This window comes from Amblyraja radiata, chromosome 6 (assembly GCF_010909765.2).
Source record: "Amblyraja radiata isolate CabotCenter1 chromosome 6, sAmbRad1.1.pri, whole genome shotgun sequence".
NCBI lineage: Eukaryota > Metazoa > Chordata > Chondrichthyes > Rajiformes > Rajidae > Amblyraja > Amblyraja radiata.
In genome coordinates, this window is record NC_045961.1 from 92328055 (window position 1) to 92354844 (window position 26790).

Consider the following 26790-nt stretch of genomic DNA (forward strand, 5'->3'; position numbering starts at 1 on the left):
GACAAAATTGGATTGTTTTCTCTAGAAAGCTGGAGGTTGAGGGGAGACCTGCTAAAAATAGATACAATTATGTGCTACAGATAAGGTAGACAGTCAGAACCTTTTTCCCAGGGTTGAAATGTCAAAGACTAGAGGGCATAGCTTTAAGGAGAGAGGAGAAAATTTTAACGAGATATGCAGGTCAAGCTTTTTTACTCTACGAGGGGCGGGTGCCTGGAATGTGGTGCCAGGGGAGGTGGTGGAGGAAGGTACAGTGGTGTTTGAGAGGTTTTTACATAGGCACACGGATATGCTGGGAATGTAAGGGTGTGGATCACATGCAGGCAGATGAGGTTAGTTTACCTTGGCATCATGTTTGGCACGAACAAGGTGACCCAGAGGACCTGTTATTGTGCTGAACATTTCTATGTTCTATCTAATGATTAAAGTTTTACTTGCATTGAAGAAAACATTTTGTTAATTTAGAGTAATGGGCCTGTCCCACGAGCATGCGACTCCATGTGGCAAGCGCGATCTAACGTGGTCGCTTGAGCCGTACAGCCTCGCGGGGCCGGTCCCATTTCGATCGCCGGAGCTGTATGGAGTTGTGCGGAGTTGGTCTGGATATCGCGCGGTGCTCCGAAAAACTGACCGTGTTTAAAAATTCCGCGCGGCAACGGCCTGCCGGCCCGCAGCCGCCTCGACGCCGTACGCACCGCCTCGACGGGCGTCCGCAGCGTCTCGACGCCGTACGCACCGTCTTGACAGCGTATGTCACGCCCGAACATCCCGCGTACTTCGCTCGAACTTCACGTCACTCGCTCGCCGCATGCAGGCGCATGCTGGTGGGACCGGCCCTGTACGGGGATCACTCGACCTCCGCGCGGCCCCCGCTTCCGATTTGGTCGCGCTTGCCGCATGCAGGTCGCATGCTCGTGGGACAGGCCCTTTAAGTGGATTTTAATCCACAACATTTTCTTTGATTTTTATTGAACCATCAAGGCATATTGGTTTATTTTGCAGCCATCACTGGCCACGATTCACCATTGCTGACTAATCCCTGGTCTCTGCCATTTCCTCGCCAGTCACTCGTAGACGCAGACAATCGGAAAAGGCTTTTTCTCCTCCTGGCCATAGAGCTGAAACTGAGAACGTGACCAAGTTATAGACCTCAGAAGCCATAATGCAGCAAGCTAAGACAGAAACAGGTGAGTAACATTTGAATAATAAGTGAATAAGTTTAGGTTGAATAAGTTGAAGTTTATTGGCCAAGTATGTACAAATACAAGGAATTTGCCTTGGTGCTCTGCCTGCAAGTAACAACACGACATACAGTAAACCATTAAGAATAAAACAAAACATTAAAATATTATAGTTTAAACATGTGAATGAAATAAAATACCGGAGCAAAAGGAGGCTACAGACTTTTAGTTATTGAGTAGAGCTACTGCTCGTGGGGAAAAAAGGTGTTTTTATGTCTGTCTGTGGCAGCTTTGACAGTCCGGAGTCGCCTTCCAGAGGGAAGTGCTTCAAAGAGTTTGTGGCCAGGGTGAAAGGGGTCAGAGATGATCTTACCCGCTCGCTTCCTGGCCCTTGCAGTGTACAGTCCGTCGATGGGGGGGAAGGTTGCAGCCAACAACCTTCTCAGCTGATCAAACAATTTGCTGCAGCCTCCGGATGTCGTGCTTGGTGGCTGAGCCAAACCAGACCATGATGGAGAAGGTGAGGACAGACTCTATGATGGCCGTATAGAATTGGACCATCATTGCCTGTGGCAGATTGTGCTTCCTCAGCTGCCGCAGGAAGTACATCCTCTGTTGTGCCTTTTTGACTGTGGAGTCGATGGTGGCCCCCCATTTCAGGTCCTTGGAGATGATGGTTCCCAGGAACTTAAAAGACTCCACAGATGTAACTGTGGTGTTGTTGATGGTGAGGGAAGGGGGAGCTCTCCTAAAGCCTACTATCAATTCCACTGTTTAAATGGAGAAAAGAGATGGTGTGGGTAATTTTCACCTGTCGAGTGTTACTACTAATGTAAGTGGTGCAGGAAACTGAGTACATAGAATCACACAGCATGGAAGCAAGCCCTTTAGCTCAGCTTGTCCATGCTGACCAAGATGCCCATTTGCCCCCAGAAAATGGACACAAAGTGCTGGAGTGACTCAACGGGTCAGGCAGCATCTCTGCAGAACATGGACACCACGTTCCCCAGAGATGCTGCCTGACCCACTGAGTTACTCCAGCACTTTGTATCTTTTATGTAAACTAGTATCTCTAGTTCCTTGTTTCCCCATTTGCGCACATTTTGGCCCATATCCCTCTAAACCGTTCCGGTCCATGTACATGTCTAAGTTTATTTTCAATGTTGTTATTGTACCTGGATTGAATACTTCATCTGGCAGCTCATTCCATATGTCCTTCACCCTCCGAGTGAAAAATATGCCCCTCAGGTTCCTATTAAATCTTTCCCTTCTCACCTGAAACATACGGCCTAGTTTCTTGATTCCCCTACCCTGGGTAAAAGACTACCCTGGTTCCCCTACCCTGGTTCACCCTATACATTTCCCTCATGATTTTATATGCCTCTTTTAGATCATCCCTTATCCTCCTGTGCTCAAAGAAGTAATGACCTAGCCTGTCCAATCTCTCCCTTTAGCTCCGGCCCTCGAGACCTGGCAACCTTCTCTCCAGTCTTTCTAGTTTAATGACGTTCACAAGTCATAGGAGTAGAATTAGACCATTCGGCCCATCGAGTCTACTCCGTCATTCAATCATTGCTGATCTATGCCTCCTAATCCCATTTTCCTGCCTTCTACCCATAACCCATGACACCCATTCTGATCAAAAATTTGTCTACCTCTGCCTTATAAATATTGACTGACTTGGCCTCCACAGCCCTGTGCCAATGAGTTCCACAGATTAACTATCCTCTAAAGAAGTTCCTCCTCAACTCCTTTCTAAAAGAGCGGCAGGTGCTAGACTCTCCCACCAGTGGAAACATCCTTTCCACATCCACTCTATCAATGCCTTTCATTATTCTGTAAGTTTCAATAAGGTCCCCGCTCAACCGTCTAAATTCCAGCCCAGTGCTGTCAAACGCGCATCATTCCTGGAGTCATTCAGGTAAATGTCCTCTGGACCCTCTCCAGAGCCAGCACATCATTCCTTAGATTATGAGGCCCAAATTTGCTCACAGTACTCCAGATGCGGCCTGACCAGCGCCTTGTAGATCCTCAGTATTACATCACTGTTTTTGTATTCCAGTCCTCTTGATATTAAATTTGCCTTCCTTACTACCGATGTAAGTGGGATAAAAGAACTCGTAGAAACAGTCAGAAACAAAGAACTGCAGATGCTGGTTTATTCCAAAGATAGACACAAAGTGCTGGAGTAACACAGCAGGTCACACAGCATCTCTGGAGGAAAAGGATAGGTGACATTTAGTGTCAGAAGAAGGAAGGATCCCAACCCGAAACATCACCTATCCTTTTCCTCCAGAGATGCTGCCTGACTCGTTGAGTTATTCCAGCACTTTGTGTTTATCTTTAGTAGAAGCGGGTGATTGATGGTCAGCGTGGACTATAACTCGATAGTTTGGGTTTGGTTGAAATATGAACTGATCTAAGGAATGCAGATTTAACCCTGAGACAATCAGTTAAAGTTGAACATTGTGTTGTTGAACATTCATTGTCATTGTTGAACATTTCCGAACTCATTGCCCTTTAGGTTGCCACCAGAGCAAGAAGCTGCTGATCTTGGATGTGGATGTTGGGGTGGATGATGCCCAGGCACTGATGATGGCTCTGGCAGCTCCCAACGTGCACATCCTGGCAATAACCTGCACTCACGGTAACGGGCATCGACAACGTGTGCAAGAACGTGCTGCGTGTGCTGAAACTGTGTAACAGGATGGAGGTAGGTAGTGACGAGGAGCAGGCCGGGGACTATTCAGCAACAACTCTGTCCATTGGAGAAAATAAACCTCTTAAAATGACTCTGCAAAATATATTTTAGTCTCCTGTTTACAATTATAATGAGGTTCATCTTTGCAAGGGTAGCTTAGATTGTAGAGATGCAGCCTGGAAACGGGCGCTTCGACCCACCGACTCCGTGCCAACCAGTGATCACCCTGTACACTCGCACTACCCAACACACACTAGGGACAATTTACAATTTTACCAAAACCAATCAACATACAAACCTGTAGGTCTTTGGAGTGTGGAAGGAAACCAGAGCACTGGGAGAAAAATCATGCGGTTACAGGGAGAGCGTACAAACTCTGTACAGACAACACCCGTAGTCAGGATTGAACCCCTATGTAAGGCAGCAACTATACCACTACGCCACCATGCTGCGCCTCTGATCTTTGTAACAAATATCCGGATGCCTCTTTCAGCTTTCGGTCTTATTAAATTTGTACACTACACAAAGAAAATGGTTATTGATATTGTAGATATTGATACATCATACAGGATGTAGTTATTGTAATTCTGTTACGTGATTTTCTTTATTATCATGTAAAGATCATGATTTTTTCCCCAGCAATTTCTTCTTGGTTTCATTATCTCATGTCTACATGACAGAGAGTAGCAGTTGTACAGACTTAATTCCTTGTGCAAAATTAATTGTCATAGGCTGATTTTGCTATTTTTTCTTATGTCCAACCCCTTAAGAATTTTGTAAGTTTCTATAAGATCCCCTCTCAATCTCCTAAATTCTAGAGAGTATAAACCAAGTCTATCCAGTCTTTCTTCATAAGGCAGTCCTGACATCCCAGGAATCAGTCTGGTGAACCTTCTCTGCACTCCCTCTATGGCATGCTAATTCATGAAGGAATTGGGAATAATTCAAGAAGATGAGGTTGGATAAACAAGGGGGAGCTGACTGGAATAGTATGGGGCAAGAACAATTGGGTCAGGTGTGAAAATGAAATACAAGAACACACCTGGATGAGGATGGGCTAGAAATATTGCAAATGAAGACGTGTGGAAAGTATGGGATGAAATGGTAAACAAAGATGGCTACAACTTAACATGTGAAAATAAAACTTCTAACTGCTGCGATGGAGAAGAAACAACACCTGTGGGCCTTAAAATATAAAGATTGGACATGTGAGGAGTGGAGAGAGGCCAAATTAGCCAACATGTTCGGAGATTATTTGGAGAGTTGATGATAAAATGCCACATCAACCAGTTTGTCAGAAATCCTAAAAAGATGATGTTCTAGGATTGTTTCAGGTACTATGGTGTTGGCCTGCTGCAACCAGTTGGCAGAACGATGAGATTGCCACAATATATCGAGAACTGCAGCCAGAGATTGCCGACTTTTCCTGATGGATCTGGGATATTCCAGCAAGACCTTGCACCATGCCACACGCCAAAGATGGTGACCAAATATTTCCAGCATGAGGGATACGTGTCATGGATTGCCTTGGTAACTCATCTGGTCTGAATCCGATTGAGAATTTGTGCTCAATTAGCAAGGAAAGACTGAGAGGAAAGGTCTGTACCACTTGATTGAAGCTCATCAAGGCCATAATTGATCTGAAGGGTTCAATTGGATCTGTACGATCTGTCTCGACCCAAATCATCACCGATCCATGTTCTCCAGGGATGCTGCCTGACCCGCTGAGTTACTCCTGCACTTTGTGCCCCATAGTTCGGTTGTGGTGTTGAGATGAAAATAAACTCGGAAGCTATCATAATCTGGCTGATTCCACGAATCATGTCAAAGACGTGATGAAGGACTGTGGTGGACATATAATGTACTAAAGACATATCGACATAGAAATATAGAAAATTAGGTGCAGGAGTAGGCCATTCGGCCGTTCGAGCTAGCACCACCATTCAACATGACCATGGCTGATCATCTAAAATCAGTTCCCTTTTTCCCCATATCCCTTGATTCCTTTAGCACTAAGAGCTAAATCTCTCTTGAAAACATCCAGTGAATTAGCCTCCACTGCCTTCTGTGGCAGAGAATTGCACATATTCGCAACTCTCTGGGTGAAGAAGTTTTTCCTCATCTCAAGTGCGATGATAATAAATAAAGTATAGTCCTGCAATCTATATATCGACTTGTTATGCCCATTGATATGCTTAATTCAATTAATTTGCACAAGGATGTATTAATCCTTACCCACCTGATGAGGTGGTAAAGTCACAGAGTGAGCAGTGGGAGGTGGGTTCTTCCCAAACAAAGGCTTAGTTCCTGACTTTGTTGATGTGCTCATTCAAGAAGAGTGTGGGTGAATTGTGATCAGGAGACTGGAATCTTACTAACGTCTCCCTCAGTACCCTGATAAATCAGATCATATTTTACCATATTATAGTTTGGCGAGTCGAGGTGATTGAGTAAATTAAGATTCTTTATTTTAAACGATAACAAAGCGATTTATTCAACCGCGTTTTAGATCAGCCAAAAATACGAAGCTCCTTCTAACAGGGTGCAGCTTGAATGAATGCTATACAAAAACCCGCGAAAACACTCCTGCAATCACGTGACCACGCCAGCCAATAGCAAGGGTTCGTGATACGCCAAGCCACCACTAGGTGCCGCTACAGGACCCCCCCCCCAGAACCCGAGGTACGGAACCAAGCGAGAGGCCGGATAAGGCCAAGTGGAAACAAGGGACGGGACGGGCAATACGAGTGGGACTGCGGGTTGAGCCACCACCACCGGGCTATTGACATCAAGGTGGGCGGGCTTGATGCGTGCGACCCAGACGATCTTTTCCTTGCCCGGATATCCAACAGGAAAGTCGCGACACCGGGGCGCAACACCCGGAAAGGACCATCATAAATCCGCTGCAGCGGTGACCGATGCACGTCCCTGCTGAGGAATACAAACTGGGCAGTTCTTAAGTTCCGGTGGCACATACACTGGAGCTGTTCCATGCCGCGAGGTGCTAACAGGAGCCAGGCCAGTCACTTTCTCCCGGAGACTCGCCAGAACGGCCGAGGCGAGCTCCGCAGCGGGGAGCCTTACACCAGCTCAGTGGACTACGTGTCCAGGTCCGCTTTTGGGGCCGTACGGATGCCCAACAACACCCAAGGCAACTGGTCAACCCAGTCCGGACCAGTGAGCCGCGCCTTCAGCGGCGATTTCAGATGCCGGTGGAAACGTTCCACTAACCCGTTGGCCTGAGGGTGATAGGCGGTGGTCTGGTGCAACTGCGGCCCGTACAGCTGCGCCAGAGCCGCCCACAAAGCAGAAGTGAACTGGGCACCCTAGTCGATGGAAATGTCCGCAGGCACCCCAAAACGAGCAATGCAATGGGCCACGAGAGCCCGAGAACAAGACGCAGTGGAGGTGTTGGTCAGCGGAATTGCCTCAGGCCACCTCGTAAAACGATCCACGACGGTGAGTAATGTGTGGCAACGTGAGATGGCGGCAGTGGACCCACCAAATCTACGTGGCTGTGCCGGAAACGACCAGAGGGAACCACAAAATCTTGCACCGGTGCCCGCACATGACGCTGGACCTTCGACGTCTGGCAGGGGATGCAGGCTCTGGCCCAAGCCGCGACCTGCTTACGGAGGCCCTGCCAGACGAATTTGTCCACCACCAGCGCAGAAGTCTCCCGGATGGAAGGGTGGGCCAGGCCATGGATGCCGTCGAAAACCCAGCGCCGCCAACCCACGGGGACAATAGGGCGTGGTCTCCCGGTGGACCCATCACAAAGGACCGACACTCCTGCTGAACCGAAAGGGACATCGGCCAACCGCAACCCAGAGGCGGCCGTCCTGTAACTGTCCATCTCACCACCCGCGCGTTGTGCTTCGGCGAGCCCCGCATAATCCACGCCGGGGTCCATGGCCGCCATAGCCGGGAGAGCAGGGTGAGACAGAGCATCGGCAACCATGTTGAGCTTGCCGGCCACATGCTGAACGTCCGTGGTGAATTTGGACACGAACGCCAGGTGCCGCTGCTGCCGGGCAGACCAGGGGTCGGACACCTTGGCCAAGGCGAACATCAGGGGCTTGTGGTCCGTGAAGGCCGTGAAAGGCCTGCCCTCCAGGAAATACCGAAAATGCCGTACGGCCAGGTAAAGGGCGAGGAGCTCCCGGTCGAAGGCGCTGTAACTGCGCACCGGGGGCCGCAGATGACGGCTATAAAACGACCGCGGCCATCGATGAGCTGTTCTAGCACCCCTCCCTCCAACAGCTGTATCAGAGGCGTTCACTGTGAGGGCAGTCGAGGCAATGGCCCGTGGTTCACCAGCATGGTGGCTTTGGCCATCGCCTCCTTCGCACCATCGAACGCAGCCACGGTCTCAATCAGTCCACACAAGGTCCCGTGGTTTACCTGCGAGGCGCTGAAACAGAGGGAGCATGATCCTGGCAGCACGAAGCGATGGTAAAAGTTCACCATGCCGACAAACACCTGCCGCCCTTTGACGGTGAGTGGCCGAGGGAACTGCCGAATGGCCTCCACCTTAGTGGGCAGTGGAGCCGGGCCCTGCGAGGCGACATGATGCCTCAGGAAGGAAATGGAGCGCAGGCCGAACTGCCACTTGGCGGGGTTGATTACCAGCCCGTGGTCTTGGAGCCGCTGGAACAGTGCCCGCCTGTTGGGAGCGGCTGGCGACCAGAATGTCATCCATGTACATGAAGATAACCCCTGATCCACCATGTCCATGAGCCGTTGGAAAGCCTGCACAGCATTCTTTAATCCAAACGGCATGCGCAACCACTCGAAAAGGGCAAATGGGGTGATGATGGCTAGCAGGGTGGATGGGAATCTGCTGCTAGCCGTGTACTAGATCCACCTTCCTGCTGCTTGGCGAGCCACAGTTCGTCGGCCCATTCGGCGAGCTGCAGAGGATCGGCGAAGTCTGACCCAGCGAGGAACAGGCGGAAGTCTTCGGGCATCTGCTCCAGGAAGGCCTGCTCGAACAGCAGGCAAAGCCGGTGGCCATCCATCAGAGAGGAAAAGGTAGATCAGCTACGATTGAAGGCCAGAGTAGACTCGATGGGCCGAATGGCGTACTTCTGTTCCTATGACTCATGAACCTATGAGCGCGGACGGCTTCCCAACACTGAGGCCGTCCATATGGAGCAGGCGGGCGGCGCGATCTCGGCGGCTGAGCCCAAAAGTATGGAGCAGCAGCGCCTTGAGGCCATCGTACTTGCCGATTGCTGGAGGATCCTGCAGGTAGGGCAGGAACTGGGTGGCCAGACCACGTAGAAATATCGGGTGGCGTCCGCGACGATATTTGGGAGGTGAAATTGGGCCTCAATGTGGGTAAACCACACTAGGCTGCTCCACCCAGAAAACGGGCAGTTTCAGGCCCATGGCGTTTTGCTGGGGAAGCTGGACGTCGGGGTTAGCGGCGGCTTGCACGATCAAAGTTCGAATCAACGACCGGACTGACGGGGTCACCACTTTGGCGTGTCGAGTCGGTTGAGTAAAGTTAGAATCTTTATTTTAAACGATAACAAAGTGATTTACTCAACCGTGTTTTAGATCTGCCAAAAATACGAAGCTCCTTCTAACAAAGTGGAGCTTGAATGAATGCTATACAAAACCCGCAAAAATACTCCCGCGATCACGTGCCCGTGCCAGCCAATAGTGAGGGTTCATGATGCCTCAAGCCACCACTAGGTGCCGCTACAATAGATTAGAACATGGCAATAATACTGAATCAGGGAAGTGCTTCAGTTTTGTTGCCCACCTGTGCTCTGGGCTGCTCACTGGTGACGTAGCCTCATGGGCGTCAATGGTTATGGGGAGAAGGCAGCAGAATGGGGTAGAGAGGGAAAGGTATTTCAGCCACGATTGAAGGCCAGAGTAGACTCGATGGGCCGAATGGCGTACTTCTGTTCCTATGACTCATGAACCTATGAGGGTCCTTTATGCCAAATTATATCATCTTTCTTGGCCTTTCATGATTGTTGGTGAGCAACGTACCCGATGCACACGTGATATTTCTGATCATTTGTCCATGTTCCAGATCCCTGTCTACCGTGGAGCAGGCACCTCTCTCCTGGGTGTGCTCCATCATGACTCCGCTTACCATGGGAAGGACGGCCTGGGCGATGTTCCCGATCCCGATGCTCCGGGTGTGGAACATTTAAAGTCCGAACATGCAGTGAATGCCATGGCACGGATAGTTAATGAGCACCCTGGGCAGGTGAGATGTGCCGACATTTGGGAACGCAAGACTTATTTATACCCGTTATTTAGTTTGGTTTTGTTTAGAGATACAGCGCGGAAACAGGCCCACAGAATCCGTGCCGACCAGCAATCCCCGAATATTAACGCTGCCCCTGCACACACACTAGGGACAATTTTACAATTATATCAAGCCAATTAATTTACAATCCTGTACATCTTTGCTTGTGGGAGGAAACCGGAGATCGTGGAGAAAACCCACACAGGTCACGGGGAGAAGGTGCAAACTCTGTACAGACGAGCACCTGTGGTCAGGATCGAACTCGGGTCTCTGGCGCTGTAAGGTAGTAATTCTACCTCTGCACCATCATGATGCTGCCCTGTTGAGGGAAATTTGTGACTTACTCTGAGCAAGTGTGTTTGAGAGATGGAAGGTTTTGTTGAGCTTTCGAAAGCGTTAAAGGAATATTTTTGCGTTAGAGGAATATTTTTGCTTGAAGCCTTTTCAAACCAATTTGATTTGATTCGATTCTACTTTATTGTCATTGTCCATAGTACAAGTACTTAGACAACGAAATGATTTTTCCCATACAGCCTTACGAATAAAAAAAATAAAAGCACAGAACACAATAATCCATAACACAAACATCCCCACAGTGGTACCAAAGTTTCCCACTGTTAGGGAAGGCACCAAAGTTCAGTCAACCTCCTCGTTGATATTCCCCAATGTTCCCCCGTGGTCTGCATTGGGCCTCCCGAGCCCCCTGCAGTCGCCGCTATGGGCTGCCCGATATTCAGGCCCTCTCGCCGGGAACGATGGAACTCCGATGTCGGAACATCGACGTCGGACAACGGGCAGCTCTGACGCAGGCCCAACACTCCGGAGCTTCAAACGGCGATCCCAGGTGAGATTAGATTAGATTAGATTAGATTAGATCCTTTATTTGTCAATCAGATCTTTCGGTCTGAACGAAATGTCATTGCCTGCAGCCATACATATAATAATAAACAACAAAACACACACAATAAACACAAATTAACATCCACCACAGTGAGTTCACAAGGCATCTCCTCACTGTGATGGAGGCAAAAGTCTTAAAGTTACTGTCTCTTCCCTCCTCATTCTTCCTCTGCGCTGAGGCGATATGTTGTTACCCCACCGGGCGATGGTACAAGCACCGCGGCTCGGGGTGGTCGAAGCTGCCGCCCTCCAGTCCAGCGGACGCAGCTGTTGCCGCGGGAGCTCCGGAAAACAGGCACCAGCCTGTGACCTGCGAGCTCCCGACGATGTCGGCATCGCCCGCTCCGCGATGTATCCAGCGCTACGCCCCCACTGCTGAAGCTCTGGTCCGGTCCCCGGCAGGAAGGACCGCGCCAATCCAGTTGGTAGGCCGCGAGGAGGGGAGCGAGGGTGCGACTCGGAAAATAGTCGCATCCTTGCCAGGAAATGACTGAAAAACAATTCCCCCCTTACCCAACCCCCCTCCCCCACACAAAATACCGAAAATAATCCTCCAAAACATACCCCAAACAAACCAAAAATAAAAAAAGACAGAAAAACAAACAGACTGTGGGCAGAGGCAGCCATCATGCAGCGCCCCCTGGATGTAATTACAGCCAAAGTTCAGTGAGAACACTCCTAAACCGTAGTTACGCTGATTCTAAGAAATTCTGTGTTATTGTGAAGATATTAAAAATGCTTTCAGCAGGATTCTTTTTACGTAAACTACTGTTTTGGAATTTGCATTGGCTCTAACGACGGCTCTTTGGCTGTAGCAGGGTCGAATAAATTATGTCAAAATAACAGTGAAGTTTGCAAAAAGTATGCAATAAATTTGAAATGTCTACAAATTTAGTTGCAATTTTTTAAATCCCAATGCTGAATTTTAATTCCAATGCTGAATTGAATCTTCAATGATCAAAATATACAAAACAATGAATGTTTCACTGATATAATACTGTGTCCCTTCCTTCTTCTGACAGGTCACTCTTGTTGCTGTTGGACCCATATAACCATATAACCATATAACAATTACAGCACGGAAACAGGCCATCTCGACCCTTCTAGTCCGTGCCGAACACATAATCTCCCCTAGTCCCATATACCTGCGCTCAGACCATAACCCTCCATTCCTTTCCCATCCATATAACTATCCAATTTATTTTTAAATGATAAAAACGAACCTGCCTCCACCACCTTCACTGGAAGCTCATTCCACACAGCTACCACTCTCTGAGTAAAGAAGTTCCCCCTCATGTTACCCCTAAACTTCAGTCCCTTAATTCTCAAGTCATGTCCCCTTGTTTGAATCTTCCCTACTCTCAGTGGGAAAAGCTTTTCCACGTCAACTCTGTCTATCCCTCTCATCATTTAAAAAACCTCTATCAAGTCCCCCCTTAACCTTCTGCGCTCCAAAGAATAAAGCCCTAACTTGTTCAACCTTTCTCTGTAACTTAGTTGCTGAAACCCAGGCAACATTCTAGTAAATCTCCTCTGTACTCTCTCTATTTTGTTGACATCCTTCCTATAATTAGGCGACCAAAATTGTACACCATACTCCAGAATTGGCCTCACCAATGCCTTGTACAATTTTAACATTACATCCCAACTTCTATACTCAGCTGACCAACGTGGCCCTGGCTGCCAAGATACACTCCTTCAAAGCTGAAGAGTTTGTACATCATGGGCGGAAACATGGAAGGTATGCCCAGATCCTGCTTTACCACTCTGTCATCGAGAACCTTATTGACTTAACCATCTGAGTTAAGTTTAGCTTAGTTTAGAGATAACTGCACGTCTCTGGGCAATTTTCCACATCATTGGGTGGATTCCAGTGATCCCATTTGGATCAATCTCGGGTCTCTGGCTCTGAGAGCGCTGTAAAGCAGCAACTCTAGCGCTGTGCCACCGTGACGCCCCATCTCCTCGCACATTACTGCCTTTAGAAAATTCAGATCATCACCACTCCTGGCATTCTCATTTCAGAGGCCATCAACATTGCTTGCAGCTTTTGGATAATTACTCTGCAATTTTACCTACTCTGGAACTTTGAGATCTTGCATCAACCCAGCTTGTGTTATTTAATCTTGCCGCTGTTCCAGTTTATCTCATAACTTTCCTCTGTCGTGTTCTTAATTTCATTAGACATAGGAGCAGAATTAGGCCATTCAGCCCATTGAGTCTGCTCCGCCATTCAATTATGGCTGATCTATTTTTTCCCTTTCCACCCCATTCTCCTGCCTTCTCCCCCTACCCTTTGATACCCTTACTTATCAAGAACCTATCAATCTCCGGTTTAAAAATACCCAATGGCTTGGCCTCCACTGCTGTCTGTAGCAATGAATTCCACAGATTCGCCACCCTCTGGCTAAAGAAATTCTTCCCCATTTCCATTATGAAGGTACATCCTTTTATTCTGAGGCTCTGCCTCCTGACCTTAGGCTGTTCCATTATTGGAAACATCCTCTCCACATCCACTCTATCTCGGCCTCTCATCGTTACTAGTGCACAAAATGTAAATTTAATGAACGGCACAGTGGCGCAGTGGTAGAGTTGCTGCCTTACAGCGCCAGGGAGCTGAGTTCAATCCTGACTGCGTGTGCTGTCTGTACGGAATTTGTGTGTTCTCCCTGTGACCATCTGGGTTTCCTCTGGGTGCTCCGGGTTACATCCCACGTCCCAAAGATGTGCAGGTTTGTAGGTTAATTGGTTTCTGTGAATTGTCCCTAGTGTGGAGGATAGAACTAGAGTCTGGGTGATCACTGGTCGACGCAGACTCGGTGGGCCGAAGGGCCTGTTCCCATGTGAAAGACAACTGCAGGTGAGATTCTGGGAACACCTCCATGCTTGATGTTGGTGGTGTGGACAATAGACAATAGACAATGGACAATAGACACTAGGTGCAGGAGTAGGCCATTCGGATGCACATGAAATTGGCCAAGAAATTAAGGAAAAGGTTATTTGACCTTTAAAGATGGCAAATCCTAGTGTGTAGGATAGTGTTAGTGTACGGGGGTGATTGCTGGTCGGCAAGGACTCGGTGGTGCGGTGGGGCCTGTTTCTTTGCTGTAGCTCCAAAGTCTAAAGTGAGAAAAAGGCTGAAGAATTCAGAACCATTTTCAGCCAGAAACATCAAATAGATGCTTGATCTCAGTTTGTTTCTGAGGTCCTCGCTATTAAGAGGCCAAGTCTCCAGTCTGTTTCATCCCGTCCATGTAATATCGAGAAATGGTTGAGAGTGCTGGACACAGCGGGAGACATAGAACCGGACCACATCTTGAATGTGAAACTGAATACCTAAACTCCAGAACTATCGACGCCTCTGGGCAAGCTACTCCAGTATCATTGCAACACTGCAATCCAGCCAACGATATGGAAAATTGCCCAGATACGCCCTGTACACATAAAGCAGGGCAAGTCCAATCCACCCAAACATTGCCTCTCCCAACCACCAGCAAATTAATGGAAGCTGTCGTCAAAAATCTAATCCAGAGGCATTTGGCCACCAATGACCACTGATTCCCAGCTTGGGTCACGACCATCACAGCTTTAGTACATGTATGCACGGAAGAGCGGAATTCTGGAAGAGAGATGAGAGTGTCCACCCTTGACACTAACTGACACTTGACTACACATTTGACAGCAGCTTCACTTCATTTGCCGATGGCTGAGTGTAGATGTATAGGGCGGAAGTTGCTGGGTTAGACTTGTCCTGCTTTTTGTGATGAACCGTGGCATCAAGACAACTTGGCAAAACTGGAGTCAACGGGAATCAAAGGGAAAACCCTCCAATGGCTGGAATCAAACCTTACACAGAGGAGAAGGAAAGAACTGCAGATAGAAACATAGAAACATAGAAATTAGGTGCAGGAGTAGGCCATTCGGCCCTTCGAGCCTGCACCGCCATTCAATATGATCATGGCTGATCATCCAACTCAGTATCCCGTACCTGCCTTCTCTCCATACCCTCTGATCCCCTTAGCCACAAGGGCCACATCTAACTCCCTCTTAAATATAGCCAATGAACTGGCCTCGACTACCCTCTGTGGCAGGGAGTTCCAGAGATTCACCACTCTCTGTGTGAAAAAAGTTCTTCTCATCTCAGTTTTAAAGGATTTCCCCCTTATCCTTAAGCTGTGACCCCTTGTCCTGGACTTCCCCAACATCGGGAGCAATCTTCCTGCATCTAGCCTGTCCAACCCCTTAAGAATTTTGTAAGTTTCTATAAGATCCCCTCTCAATCTCCTAAATTCTAGAGAGTATAAACCAAGTCTATCCAGTCTTTCTTCATAAGACAGTCCTGACATCCCAGGAATCAGTCTGGTGAACCTTCTCTGCACTCCCTCTATGGCAATAATGTCCTTCCTCAGATTTGGAGACCAAATCTGTACGCAATACTCCAGGTGTGGTCTCACCAAGACCCTGTACAACTGCAGTAGAACCTCCCTGCTCCTGTACTCAAATCCTTTTGCTATGAAAGCTAACATACCATTCGCTTTCTTCACTGCCTGCTGCACCTGCATGCCCACTTTCAATGACTGGTGTACCATGACACCCAGGTCTCGCTGCATCTCCCCTTTTCCTAGTCGGCCACCATTTAGATAATAGTCTGCTTTCCTGTTTTTGCCACCAAAATGGATAACCTCACATTTATCCACATTATACTGCATCTGCCAAACATTTGCCCACTCACCCAGCCTATCCAAGTCACCTTGCAGTCTCCTAGCATCCTCCTCACAGCTAACACTGCCCCCCAGCTTAGTGTCATCCGCAAACTTGGAGATATTGCCTTCAATTCCCTCATCCAGATCATTAATATATATTGTAAATAGCTGGGGTCCCAGCACTGAGCCTTGCGGTACCCCACTAGTCACTGCCTGCCATTGTGAAAAGGACCCGTTTACTCCTACTCTTTGCTTCCTGTTTGCCAGCCAGTTCTCTATCCACATCAATACTGAACCCCCAATGCCGTGTGCTTTAAGTTTGTAAACTAATCTCTTATGTGGGACCTTGTCGAAAGCCTTCTGGAAGTCCAGATACACCACATCCACTGGTTCTCCCCTATCCACGCTACTAGTTACATCCTCGAAAAATTCTATAAGATTCGTCAGACATGATTTACCTTTTGTAAATCCATGCTGACTTTGTCCAATGATTTCACCACTTTCCAAATGTGCTGCTATCCCATCTTTAATAACTGACTCTAGCAGTTTCCCCACTACCGATGTTAGACTAACTGGTCTGTAATTCCCCGTTTTCTCTCTCCCTCCCTTCTTAAAAAGTGGGGTTACGTTTGCTACCCGCCAATCCTCAGGAACTACTCCAGAATCTAAAGAGTTTTGAAAGATTATTACTAATGCATCCACTATTTCTGGAGCTACTTCCTTAAGTACTCTGGGATGCAGCCTATCTGGCCCTGGGGATTTATCGGCCTTTAATCCATTCAATTTACCCAACACCACTTCCCGGCTAACCTGGATTTCACTCAATTCCTCCAACTCCTTTGACCCGCGGTCCCCTGCTATTTCCGGCAGATTATTTATGTCTTCCTTAGTGAAGACGGAACCAAAGTAGTTATTCAATTGGTCCGCCATATCCTTGTTCCCCATGATCAACTCACCTGTTTCTGACTGCAAGGGACCTACATTTGTTTGAACTAATCTCTTTCTTTTCACATATCTATAAAACTTTTGCAGTCAGTTTTTATGTTCCCTGCCAGTTTTCTTTCATAATCTATTTTTCCTTTCCTAATTAAGCCCTTTGTCCTCCTCTGCTGGTCTCTGAATTTCTCCCAGTCCTCCGGTATGCTGCTTTTTCTGGCTAATTTGTACGCATCATCCTTCGCTTTGATATTATCCCTGATTTCCCTTGTTATCCACGGATGCACTACCTTCCCTGATTTATTCTTTTGCCAAACTGGGATGAACAATTTTTGTAGTTCATCCATGCAGTCTTTAAATGTCTTCCATTGCATATCCACCGTCAACCCTTTTAGAATTAATTGCCAGTCAATCTTGGCCAATTCACGTCTCATACCCTCAAAGTTACCTTTCTTTAAGTTCAGAACCATTGTTTCTGAATTAACAATGTCACTCTCCATCCTAATGAAGAACTCAACCATATTATGGTCACTCTTGCCCAAGGGGGCACGTACAACAAGACTGCTAACTAACCCTTCCTCATTACTCAATACCCAGTCTAAAATAGCCTGCTCTCTCGTTGGTTCCTCTACATGTTGATTTAGATAACTATCCCGCATACATTCCAAAAAATCCTCTTCCTCAGCACCCCTGCCAATTTGATTCACCCAATCTATATGTAGATTGAAGTCACCCATTATAACGGTTTTGCCTTTGTCGCACGCATTTCTAATTTCCTGTTTGATACCATCTCCAACTTCACTACTACTGTTAGGTGGCCTGTACACAACACCCACCAGCGTTTTCTGCCCCTTAGTGTTTCGCAGCTCTACCCATACCGATTCCACATCCTGCAAACTAATGTCCTTCCTTTCCATTGCGTTAATCTCCTCTCTAATCAGCAACGCTACCCCACCTCCTTTTCCTTTCTCTCTATCCCTCCTGAATATTGAATATCCCTGGATGTTCAGCTCCCAGCCTTGGTCACCCTGGAGCCATGTCTCCGTGATCCCAACTATATCATAGTCATTAATAGCTATCTGCACATTCAACTCATCCACCTTATTACGAATGCTCCTTGCATTGAGACACAAAGCCTTCAGGCTTGTTTTTACAACACTCTTACCCCTTATACAATTTTGTTGAAAAGTGGCCCTTTTTGATTTTTGCCCTGGATGTTCCGGCCTGCCACTTTTACTTTTCACCTTGCTACCTATTGCTTCTACCCTCATTTTACACCCCTCTGTCTCTACGCTTACACATTTAAGAAACCCTTTCCCTTTAACTCCATCCTCCACTATCCCATTCGACACCCCTCCCCCCTTATTCAGTTTAAAACCACCCGTGTAGCAGGTTTAAATCGAAGATGGACACAAAATGCTGGAGTAACTCAGCGGGACAGGCAGCATCTCTTGAGAGATCCTTGTCTCCAGAGATGCTGCCTGTCCCGCTGAGTTACTCCAGCATTTTGTGTCTATCTTACATGGAGAAGGGTTGTTGTGGTCATTGAGATCAGTTCAGTTTAGTTCAGATTAGTTTATTGTCAGACCTCTGGAGAGACAGTGAAAAGCAGTTGTTGCAAGTTAAACCAGTCAGCTGAAAGACAAAACATGATTACAATCGAGCCATTTACAGTGTACAGATGCACGATAAGGGAATAACGTTTAGTGCAAGGAAAAGCCAGTAAAATCTGATCAAAGATAGTATGGGAAAGTAGTTCAGGACCACTCTCTCGTTGTGGTAGGATGATTCAGATGCCTGATAACAGCTGGGAAGAAACGGTCCCTGAATCTGAAGGTGTGGATTTTCACAGTTCCATACTTTTGTCAATTCCAGCAGTTGTTTTATAAAGCAGAGTCCTGAGCCCCATCATTTCCTGCTGCTTCCTTAGTCACTTTCTACCATCACAAAGTGATGGTGGTGCAGCGGTAAAGTTGCTGCCTTACAGCAAAATGCAACGCTGGAGACCCTGGCACGATCCCGACTGCGGGCGCTCTCTGTACGGAGTTTGTACGTTCTCCCTGTGACCAGCGTGGGTTTTCTCCGAGATCTCTGGTTTCCTCCCACATTCCAAAGACGTACTGGTTTGTAGGTTAATTGGCTTGGTTAAATGTAAAAAATGGCCCTAGTGGGTGTAGGATACGTGTGTGACAACCAGTGATGGGGATTATACATCAAAGATACAGAAGCCAAAGTGGGGAGGTTTGCTGACGATTGTGCAATGTTCAATTCCATTCACAACTCCTCAGCAAATGAAGTAACTCGTACACACATGCAGCAAAACCCAGGCAACGTTCAGGCCTGAGCTAATAAGTGTCAAATAGCCTTTGTCCCACAGAAGTGACAAGTAATGGCAGTCGCCAACAAGTAATAATCTCACCAATTGCTCATGAACAAGACCCTCATCATTGAAGAAGGGTCACGACCTGAAACGTCACCCATTCCTTCTCTCCCGTTGAGTTACTCCAGCATTTTGCGTCTATCTTGGGTTTAAACCAGCATCTGCAGTTCCTTCCTACACCCTCGCCATTAATAGAAACATAGAAACATAGAAAATAGGTGCAGGAGTAGGCCATTCGGCCCTTCGAGCCTGCACCGCCATTCAATATGATCATGGCTGATCATCCAACTCAGTATCCCGTACCTGCCTTCTCTCCATACCCCCTGATCCTCTTAGCCACAAGGGCCACATCTAACTCCCTCTTAAATATAGCCTATGAACTGACCTCAACTACCTTCTGTGGCAGAGAATTCCAGAGATTCACCACTCTCTGTGTGAAAAATGCTTTTCTCATCTCGGTCCTAAAAGACTTCCCCCCTTATCCTTAAAATATCCTGACTGACACCATTGACTGGAAATTCAGCAGACACAGTGATTTCTTTAATACAAAAAGTGCCGTACACATATCAATAAAAAATCAAGCTACATTTATGAACAATTTTTTTCCATCAATCTAATGAACTAATAACTAAAAAGTATAAAAGTATATAAATTCTCAAAACGTGAAAATCTAGCCTTTTAACTGCAGCATGGTGACACAGGGGTAGAGTTGCTGCCTTACTGCACCAGAGACCTGGGTTCGATACCAACTACGGGTGCTGTCTGTACATTTGTAGTACATTCTCCCTGTGACTCTTTAGGTTTTCTCCGAGTGCTCCAGTTTCAAAGACGTGCAGGTTTGTAGATTAATTGGCCTCTGCAAATTGTCCCTTGTGTGTGGGATAGAACTAGTGAATGGGTGATTGCTGGTCGGCATGGACTCAGTGGGCCGAAAGGCCTGTGTCCACACTGTATCTATAAAGGAAAATAAAGTGACACCGGTATGCCTTTCCGGCACGTACCATCACCAAACAAGTACTGATCGTGTAGAAGACAGACACAAAACGTTGCAGTAACTCAGCGGGTCAGGCAGCATCTCTGGAGAAAAGGAATCGGTGATGCTTCAGGTCGAGACTTTCCTTCGGACTATGTGGACACCACAGCTGCAGCTGGAACAAGTGACTCTCTTCCTGAAGCATAAAGACCTCTCTACCAGCTATAAAGTGCATAACTTGCACGTATATAACCTCAGTGTTTGTGTTTTTTTGTCCTTTTACACTCTCAATTTTTAATTTTTTAATTTATATTTGTATAGAAATCTGTGCTTTTTATGTTATTAGCTGTCTGTGTCCTCACTGTTTTAAATTGTATTTTTGTTTAGAAGTGTGTTTTTGTGAAAAGCACCTTTGGTTGCATTCAATTGTATGATAAGTGCTACATAAATAGTTATTATTATTATTATTATATTCAAATAATCAGCCCTCAACAGGACGAATGATGCCATCATTCTCTTTTAAAAATATTATTATATTCAAATAACCTCCACTCAACAGGACGCCATCATGCTCTTAAAAATCTTGATGCCGTCCTGAACAAAGCAGTCCATTTGATTTGCACCACAACAACCACATTGTACATTCACTCTACCACTGTCCAGTGGCTGCAGTGTGCACCATTGGGGTGGGAGATTGCAACCTTCACGTGGTCCGCCCTGTTTGTTTCGACGAATGCAATCAACCTGGTGTGCACATTCAAGTAAGATCAAATGGAACAAGTTGTCCTACAACTTTAGGTTGTGCACGCCATACGCAAGAAGAAGAAGAAGTGTGCACCATCTATACAATGGATTGCAACAGACTACTTCAATGCTACAACCCACACTCATAACCTCTACCATCAAGAAGGACAAGGGCAGCAGGTGAATGGGAGCATCGCCACGTGCAAGTTCCCCTCCAAGTCACACAACATCTCGATTTGGAAATATATTGCTGGTCCTTCATGCTGTAGTTACTGGGTCTAAACTCTGGAACTCTCTGCCTCAAACAATATAGGAAGCCCATCACCAGAGGAACGGCAGCTGTTCAAGAAGGTGGTTCTCCACCACTTACTCAATGGCGATTTAGTTTAGTTTAGTTTAGAGACACAACACGGAAATAGGCCCTTCAGCCCACCGGGTCTGTGCCAACCACATCCTGGGATGGCAGGACTTTCATATGAAGAAAGACTGGATAGACTCGGCTTGTACTCGCTAGAATTTAGAAGATTGAGGGGGGATCTTATAGAAACTTACAAAATTCTTAAGGGGTTGGACAGGCTAGATGCAGGAAGATTATTCCCGATGTTGGGGAAGTCCAGAACTAGGGGTCACAGTTTAAGGATAAGAGGGAAGTCTTTTAGGACCGAGATGAGAAAATCATTTTTTACACAGAGAGTGGTGAACCTGTGGAATTCTCTGCCACAGAAGGTAGTTGAGGCCAGTTCATTGGCTATATTTAAGAGGGAGTTAGATGTGGCCCTTGTGGCTAAAGGGATCAGGGGGTATGGAGAGAAGGCAGGGATGGGATACTGAGTTGGATGATCAGCCATGATCATATCGAATGGCGGTGCAGGCTCGAAGGACCGAATGGCCTACTCCTGCACTTATTTTCTATGTTTCTAACCAGCGATCCGCACACATTAACACTATCCTACTACACACACTCAGGGACAATTTCCAATTATACCAAGCCAATTAGCTCACAAACCTGTACGTCTTTGAAGTGTGGGAGGAAACCGGATATCCCCGGGAAAACCCACGCAGGTCATGAGGAGCACGTACAAACTGCAGGCAGCACCCGTAGTCAGGATGGAACCCAGGACACTGGCGCTGTAAGGCGGCAACTCTACTGCTGCAGCAGGGAAGGGCAGTAAATGCCAACCTTGCCGGCACCACCCAGATCTTGAAAACTGATAGGAAATTGTTCAATTCATTGCGCTTCGTGTCAATATCTTACACTAAAGCATTAACTCCACTGTTTTATTTCCTGCGGCGAGTTCAACTTTGTCACAGACCCAGAAGCAGCTTCCATTGTGCTGAGCCACTTCACTTGTCCCGTGCACATCGCCCCCCTGGAGTACTGCCTCCGCGACCACCTGACCTGGGTATGTTGTGTAGGAAGGAGCAGGTTCAGAACAGTAAGCTGTGGGTGGGCAATGGTAGCCTGCTGGTTATGCTGTGAGCAGCACTCGGCATATGATAGCTTAGTGGTGAAGTTATTCAGCTGGTGTGCCAGAGGCAAGGTCACTGGTCCAGAGGTATTGAGTTTGAATCCCACCATGACTACTTTCACATTTAGAAGCCCTGAATAAACAGGGCAATGCGTGTTGACATTGGAAGAGTCGTAGAAGCATGGAGTAATTCAGTGTGGAAACAGGCCCTTCGGCCCAACTTGCCCACACCTACCAACTTGTCCCAACTACAAATTCCAAAGACGTACTGGTTTGTAGGTTAATGGGCTTGGTTAAATGTAAAAAATGGCCCTAGTGGGTGTAGGATACGTGTGTGACAACTAGTGATGGGGATTATACATCAAAGATACAGAAGCCAAAGTGGGGAGGTTTGCTGACGATTGTGCAATGTTCAATTCCATTCACAACTCCTCAGCAAATGAAGTAACTCGTACACACATGCAGCAAAACTCAGGCAACGTTCAGGCCTGAGCTAATAAGTGTCAAATAGCCTTTGTCCCACAGAAGTGACGAGTAATGGCATTCGCCAACAAGTAATAATCTCACCAATTGCTCATGAACAAGACCCTCATCATTGAAGAAGGGTCACGACCTGAAACGTCACCCATTCCTTCTCTCCCGCTGAGTTACTCCAGCATTTTGCGTCTATCTTGGGTTTAAACCAGCATCTGCAGTTCCTTCCTTCCATTAATAGAAACATAGAAAATAGGTGCAGTAGTAGGCCATTTGGCCCTTCGAGCCTGCACCACCATTCAATATGATCATGGCTGATCATCCAACTCAGTATCCCGTACCTGCCTTCTCTCCATACCCCCTGATCCTCTTAGCCACATCTAACTCCCTCTTAAATATAGCCTATGAACTGGCCTCAACTACCTTCTGTGGCAGAGAATTCCAGAGATTCACCACTCTCTGTGTGAAAAATGTTTTTCTCATCTCGGTCCTAAAAGACTTCCCCCTTATCCTTAAAATATTCTGATTGACACCATTGACTGGATTTCTTTAATACAAAAAGTGCCGTACACATATCAATAAAAAATCAAGCTACATTTATGAACAATTTTTTTCCATCAATCTAATAAACTAATAACTAAAAAGTATAAAAGTATATAAATTCTCAAAACGTGAAAATCTAGCCTTTTAACTGCAGCATGGTGACACAGGGGTAGAGTCGCTGCCTTACTACACCAGAGACCTGGGTTCGATCCCAACTACGGGTGCTGTCTGTACATTTGTAGTACATTCTCCCTGTGACTCTTTAGGTTTTCTCCGAGTGTCTTTCCGGCACGTACCATCACCAAACAAGTACTGATCGTGTAGAAGACAGACACAAAACGTTGCAGTAACTCAGCGGGTCAGGCAGCATCTCTGGAGAAAAGTAATCGGTGATGCTTCAGGTCGAGACTTTCCTTCGGACTATGTGGACACCACAGCTGCAGCTGGAACAAGTGACTCTCTTCCTGAAGCATAAAGACCTCTCTACCAGCTATAAAGTGCATAACTTGCACGTATATAACCTCAGTGTTTGTGTTTTTTTGTCCTTTTACACTCTCAATTTTTAATTTTTTAATTTATATTTGTATAGAAATCTGTGCTTTTTATGTTATTAACTGTCTGTGTCCTCACTGTTTTAAATTGTATTTTTGTTTAGAAGTGTGTTTTTGTGAAAAGCACCTTTGGTTGCATTCAATTGTATGATAAGTGCTACACAAATAGTTATTATATTATTATTATTATTATTATTATTATATTCAAATAATCTGCCCTCAACAGGACGAATGATGCCATCATTCTCTTTTAAAAATATTATTATATTCAAATAACCTCCACTCAACAGGACGCCATCATGCTCTTAAAAATCTTGATGCCATCCAGAACAAAGCGGTCCATTTGATTTGCACCACAACAACCACATTGTACATTCACTCTACCACTGTCCAGTGGCTGCAGTGTGCACCATTGGGGTGGGAGATTGCAACCTTCACATGGTCCGCCCTGTTTGTTTCGACGAATGCAATCAACCTGGTGTGCACAATCAAGTAAGATCAAATGGAACAAGTTGTCCTACAACTTTAGGCTGTGCACGCCATACGCAAGAAGAAGAAGAAGTGTGCACCATCTATACAATAGATTGCAACAGACTACTTCAATGCTACAGCCCACACTCATAACCTCTACCATCAAGAAGGACAAGGGCAGCAGGTGAATGGGAGCATCACCATGTGCAAGTTCCCCTCCAAGTCACACAACATCTCGATTTGGAAATATATTGCTGGTCCTTCATGTTGTAGTTACTGGGTCTAAACTCTGGAACTCTCTGCCTCAAACAATATAGGAAGCCCATCACCAGAGGAACGGCAGCTGTTCAAGTAGGTGGTTCTCCACCACTTACTCAATGGCGATTTAGTTTAGTTTAGTTTAGAGACACAACACGGAAATAGGCCCTTCAGCCCACCGGGTCTGTGCCAACCACATCCTGGGATGGCAGGACTTTCATATGAAGAAAGACTGGATAGACTCGGCTTGTACTCGCTAGAATTTAGAAGATTGAGGGGGGATCTTATAGAAACTTACAAAATTCTTAAGGGGTTGGACAGGCTAGATGCAGGAAGATTATTCCCGATGTTGGGGAAGTCCAGAACTAGGGGTCACAGTTTAAGGATAAGAGGGAAGTCTTTTAGGACCGAGATGAGAAAATCATTTTTTACACAGAGAGTGGTGAACCTGTGGAATTCTCTGCCACAGAAGGTAGTTGAGGCCAGTTCATTGGCTATATTTAAGAGGGAGTTAGATGTGGCCCTTGTGGCTAAAGGGATCAGGGGGTATGGAGAGAAGGCAGGGATGGGATACTGAGTTGGATGATCAGCCATGATCATATCGAATGGCGGTGCAGGCTCGAAGGACCGAATGGCCTACTCCTGCACCTATTTTCTATGTTTCTATGTTTCTAACCAGCGATCCGCACACATTAACACTATCCTACTACACACACTCAGGGACAATTTCCAATTATACCAAGCCAATTAGCTCACAAACCTGTACGTCTTTGAAGTGTGGGAGGAAACCGGATATCCCCGGGAAAACCCACGCAGGTCATGAGGAGCACGTACAAACTGCAGGCAGCACCCGTAGTCAGGATGGAACCCAGGACACTGGCGCTGTAAGGCGGCAACTCTACTGCTGCAGCAGGGAAGGGCAGTAAATGCCAACCTTGCCGGCACCACCCAGATCTTGAAAACTGATAGGAAATTGTTCAATTCATTGCGCTTCGTGTCAATATCTTACACTAAAGCATTAACTCCACTGTTTTATTTCCTGCGGCGAGTTCAACTTTGTCACAGACCCAGAAGCAGCTTCCATTGTGCTGAGCCACTTCACTTGTCCCGTGCACATCGCCCCCCTGGAGTACTGCCTCCGCGACCACCTGACCTGGGTATGTTGTGTAGGAAGGAGCAGGTTCAGAACAGTAAGCTGTGGGTGGGCAATGGTAGCCTGCTGGTTATGCTGTGAGCAGCACTCGGCATATGATAGCTTAGTGGTGAAGTTATTCAGCTGGTGTGCCAGAGGCAAGGTCACTGGTCCAGAGGTATTGAGTTTGAATCCCACCATGACTACTTTCACATTTAGAAGCCCTGAATAAACAGGGCAATGCGTGTTGACATTGGAAGAGTCGTAGAAGCATGGAGTAATTCAGTGTGGAAACAGGCCCTTCGGCCCAACTTGCCCACACCTACCAACTTGTCCCAACTACAAATTCCAAAGACGTACTGGTTTGTAGGTTAATGGGCTTGGTTAAATGTAAAAAATGGCCCTAGTGGGTGTAGGATACGTGTGTGACAACTAGTGATGGGGATTATACATCAAAGATACAGAAGCCAAAGTGGGGAGGTTTGCTGACGATTGTGCAATGTTCAATTCCATTCACAACTCCTCAGCAAATGAAGTAACTCGTACACACATGCAGCAAAACTCAGGCAACGTTCAGGCCTGAGCTAATAAGTGTCAAATAGCCTTTGTCCCACAGAAGTGACGAGTAATGGCATTCGCCAACAAGTAATAATCTCACCAATTGCTCATGAACAAGACCCTCATCATTGAAGAAGGGTCACGACCTGAAACGTCACCCATTCCTTCTCTCCCGCTGAGTTACTCCAGCATTTTGCGTCTATCTTGGGTTTAAACCAGCATCTGCAGTTCCTTCCTTCCATTAATAGAAACATAGAAAATAGGTGCAGTAGTAGGCCATTTGGCCCTTCGAGCCTGCACCACCATTCAATATGATCATGGCTGATCATCCAACTCAGTATCCCGTACCTGCCTTCTCTCCATACCCCCTGATCCTCTTAGCCACATCTAACTCCCTCTTAAATATAGCCTATGAACTGGCCTCAACTACCTTCTGTGGCAGAGAATTCCAGAGATTCACCACTCTCTGTGTGAAAAATGTTTTTCTCATCTCGGTCCTAAAAGACTTCCCCCTTATCCTTAAAATATTCTGATTGACACCA

General features: G+C 46.7%; 1 pseudogene; it reads left to right on the plus strand.

Moving 5' to 3' along the window:
* Window positions 1-1162: 1162 nt before the first annotated feature.
* The window catches only part of LOC116974733, a 39314-nt pseudogene continuing 13686 nt past the window's right edge, over window positions 1163-26790 (plus strand).